Source organism: Triticum aestivum, chromosome 3B (genome assembly GCF_018294505.1).
Source record: "Triticum aestivum cultivar Chinese Spring chromosome 3B, IWGSC CS RefSeq v2.1, whole genome shotgun sequence".
NCBI lineage: Eukaryota > Viridiplantae > Streptophyta > Magnoliopsida > Poales > Poaceae > Triticum > Triticum aestivum.
The window spans coordinates 622,861,362-622,865,990 of NC_057801.1; the positions used below are offsets into that span (position 1 = coordinate 622,861,362).

The following is a 4,629-nucleotide window of genomic DNA, read 5'->3' on the forward strand; positions in this document are numbered from 1 at the left end:
AAGAAGGATATAATAAAAACTTTCATGAAGATCATTGGACAAAATGAACTTGATTCTTAGTAATAGTTTTGAGATATGATGATGTGATATGTGAGTTATGTTGATGAGTAGTTATGCTTTAATAATAATATTGGTGTTAAGGTTTGTGATTCCCTATGCAAGTACAAAAGTCAATAGTCATGCTATGAAATTATATCATACTTATGGTGCATTATTTGGTGTTAATTATGCTTATTGCTTGCTTATGAGATTATTCGTTTCTTGGTTGGTAGCTTCTCAACCTTTTGCTAGCCTTCATTTTGTACTAAGTATGATCTCTACTTGTGCATCCAAAATCCTTTAGACCAGTTTTGCCACATGAGTTCACTATATCTACCTATATGCGGTATTCTTTTGCCGTTCTAAGCAAATTTGCATGTGCCATATATATTTTTCAAAATAAACTTCTCTTTTGTGTGTTTGTTTCGCTCGCAGAGTGGTGAGGGGTGGCTAATATTTTCCATGTTGGATGTGTTATTCTCACGATGAGTGTTTATTCACTTGTCATTGCACGAAATTAAGGCAAAGGTTTTAGGGATGCCCAATCCCGAAATGCAAAAATGATTTTACTTTATGTTGTCAAATAATAAATTCCTTGGAAAGTGTTGGTATGGAGGGCAACCGTGGATATGGTTAGCCATGGAAAGTGAAAGTATGGTGGAAAAAGGAATAAACTTTATTTTCTGTTTGGAAACCGCCTATGATATATCTAGAATGGAAAGTGTTGGGAACTCTAAGTCATTTTCGTTGGTGGGATGGATACAGCTCCCAAAATGTTTTTATCTCTAAGTTTTTTGCTTTGAGCTCTGGCACCTCTATGAATCCCTACTTCCCTCTGCGAAGGGCCTTTCTTCTACTCTATGCAAATTTTATTTTAAATTTGAGTCTTCATTTAGATACATTATAATTGAGCAACTTTCCTGCCCTCTCAGACTATTAGTGTTCCCAACCATCGGATCTAGACTCGTGGTCGTTTTTAGCGTTGGATCTTCACTTAACCCTGCCTGGGCTTTCGTTACGCGAATAAAGTGCTACACAGGCTGGGCCACTACTCCCGTGACAAAATCCCTAATCTGCTGTTAGCTGGGCCTCGAATCTTTCCTGTGTGATCAATTCATCCACGCGATCTCTCTGCATCCCCGCTCCCCTTCTTCCTTCCACTCGGGCCCTAGGCCTAATCGCCGTACTGACGATGACGACGAGTGATGCTTTGGGTTGCTGCCACCACCCCTACTGCTCCCGGTCCCTCTGGTAGATATCACCGCAACCGCTTTTGTTCATCTTATTTTTTGACCCGTATTCCTTAATCCTATTAGCAGTGCCACTCCATATCTCGCCGCCGCAAAAGATTGCTAGGTTTGGAGATGGTTTTTCAGGTGCTAATGTCTTTCCGATCTCAATTTTGTACAGGTTGTGTTCATCAAGGTTCCAGTCAACTGATTCAGGCAAATGTTGGGCGTTGGTACTCATCGAGCCGCCGATCTTCAATCCGATCCATTCAAGTCAAGCTTGACTGATCGATGCACGGCGAACCAAGGCGGGCCTGACTGATTGATGCAGGGCGAAGCAAGGCCGGGCTCAATTTTTGTTGGTTCTATCGATGGCGGTAACGGCCTCGCTCGACTCTTCCTTGGCGTTGACACTTGACATGCGGTAGATTTTCACGTCCCTATGCGCCTTCCTCTAATCACTAGATAACAATACAAAGGGTATTCCAAATTTCCATCTCTGCTCCTCTGCCACGCTTTGTTCCCCCTTTCTGAGTGTTTGTAATTTGCAACTTAATTTCTTGTTTATACAGTTTAACATGGATTGATTGGTCGAGGAGAGTATGTCAACAAGATATGATGCTAGAAACATGGAATTCCCCAGGGAGTCAGCTCGATGTACTACAGTAACCTCGGCTGATCTTATCTTCGCAACCTCTGAATGGCTTTACGATTTGCAAATAAGGATCCCTGATTATATTGCTATGTTTTGATACACGGTTGTACCTTCCGAAACCTGTGCTGGATGCTTCGGGTGTTGTCTTCCTCAATGAGAAATCGTTCCATGCACCCGGCAACAGTGAGAACAGACTTCAGAACTTATGTTAGAACAGTCTTAACTGGAACAGAATTAACTAAACTCTTGGTCCGATATGTAATTTGTGATAAAATCTTACCTTCTTTTTGTTTTCTAACAAATGTCTTGGCTCTGTTTTGTTTGGAGCCACCCGGTAGTTCTATGCTGCTGCACAAATACATTGTGCTTTTCAGGACTAGATTTTTTTCATCGTATCAATTCTTCTGGATGATGTTCTATTTGCTCATTTTTTAAACTCATGGAATGAAAACATTTTATTCTCAAATCTAATTTTAAAACTGGATATGTTTTTTCATTACCAGCAAATATTCTGCTCTCTCATGTCCAACCATAACATATATCTTTAGTAAGTATTTAACTTTCACCTTGCATACCTTCATGCATTTTATAAATTCGTACTGTTCCATATACTCATATAAATTCCTATATTAAGGTGCTCTTTAATGCGATCGATTATCTAACTTTTCTCCTGCTTTGTTTACAAGTATGCAGGGCTCATATCTCAAGTATGGTCGAAGCATTGCTGTTAGGATTATCTAACTTTTCTCCTACTCTGTTTACAAGTATGCAGGGCTCATATCTCAAGTATGGTCGAAGCATTGCTGTTAGGATTATCTAACTTTTCTCCTGCTCTGTTTACAAGTATGCAGGGCTCATATCTCAAGTATGGTCGAAGCATTGCTGTTAGGCAAGGTGGTTGCAGATACACGTAGTTTCAGTTTGGCTTGTGATATTGATATTTTATAAAAAATAATTCCATACTTGATGTAGAAAGATCATTCGGAAATGAGCATGTTCCATGTAATCTGGGTGGCACTCACCCATATATTCTATGTACAGAACACTCTTTGCACAACACTGGAACATTGGTAACATATTTTGACTCCGGTATTTCCTCTCTGGTCTGATGTACGTCATCTCAGTCTATGGAAAATAAAAATTTACCCAAATTATTGTAAAACCGATTATTTAAAATTTCCATTTGACTTCCATCTTTACCCATTGGCTTATTTTAGTGATGTTGAATATGGTTACTGCTTCCATTTTTTCTCCCATGAACAGATGAAGCTTCGATAGTTTGTGAACCTGCATGCTGCTATGGTGTTCCACCAAATTGGAAATATGTTCCTACATTTCCATGGAAGTGTTTCGTGTATTTCGCATGCTTTGATTTACAATTAGCTTGCGAATTACATCAATCAGGGTGTGTTACTAAATATTTGGTTCAGTTTTCAATATATCACTATCCAACTCCAAGAATGACTTCATTTACTGTTTTTCCTTTCCTTTTTATTGTTTTAGGAGCACGGCCATTGAACTATATAGAGAGTATGCATTTAATAGGTATATCTAAGCTTCTTTATTCATTTCAAAATAAGTACTGGAGTTGCTTTAATGTGTATGGGTTCTAGACTTATATATTGACTAGATGTGTGTATGGGGGGTAGGTAAATTTGATGCAGTTATGCACTAACCAAGGAAACACCACAGCTCCAACCCTCTTATCATCGTAGACATCACAAAGAAACCACCCTGTCATTATTTTGAACATTGATATTCCTTCTAATGATTTTTTGGGGAATGTTCTTCCTTTTCTGCAGTTAATGTTGGTAGTTTTCCATAGATTGAAGAGATGCCAATTCATTTAATTTATGTGCTTATACTATTTTGCCAATTGTTCTTTCTATTTTGCGTAGCATCTCTGAAACTTCAAACTTCACTATGTGGACTGATCAAGTTGGAATCTGGTCTTACTTCGTGTGTTATATAGTCTTGTGCTATACGGATGAAGTGCATTTTCATTAGATGATTTCATTCCATTACTCATGTTGATTCGTTTTAGCATGGCCGTGTTCATACATTATATCTCAATACTATCTTCAAATTCGAGTGGAAATGATTTTTTTCAAACTTCACCCTCCAAACTCTAATCTGAATGTTGTAACAAAAGAAACAAGACTTCCCTTTACCCTTTTAATAACAAATTAGGTATCAACTTGTATGCGAGCTACCTTTGAGCAAATAAGATATATGTGGTCAGTTTTGATAGAATTTTCGCTGATGCATGATTGAGGTGGTGATCATGGCTGCAGTGAGGAATGACAGAGGGCTACTTGGAGGTGGTTGCTGTAGCACGCTTTGCTATTATGACCTGGAACTATAGAATTGATGTCAAGTTTATATTTGATGTTTTTTGTTTCACTAAAGCTTGTACCAAACAATGATACTATGTTCCATAGATGGTTTTCTTCGTATTTATGATTTTCCAAGATCTAATCTTCTCCAGTGAATATAACCGACCATTACGCCCATCATTTTTATGCATCACAACTTAGATTGAGCAATGGCACTACTTACATACACAACTTCTCTACTCTTCATAGTCTTACTACAAATTTTATCATGTATGTTTAGGTTTCTTTGAAAATGACTTCTATCATATCACGTGTATCTTTATGTTTCTTCAAAAATTACTTCCTATCGTATCTTTTAGTATACTTATAA

The 4,629-nt window shown here is 37.9% G+C and overlaps 1 long non-coding RNA gene across 2 annotated transcripts; it reads left to right on the plus strand.

The window, feature by feature from the left end:
- Positions 1–1,111: 1,111 nt before the first annotated feature.
- LOC123065886 (uncharacterized) lies at positions 1,112–3,627 on the plus strand. 2 transcript variants are annotated; one of them, XR_006431161.1, is made up of 3 exons: positions 1,112–1,290; positions 1,450–1,748; positions 1,841–3,627. It is a non-coding gene; the product is annotated as an uncharacterized lncRNA (long non-coding RNA). The 2 variants fall into 2 exon arrangements; XR_006431160.1 differs by having other exon boundaries at positions 1,450–1,692.
- Positions 3,628–4,629: the final 1,002 nt, after the last annotated feature.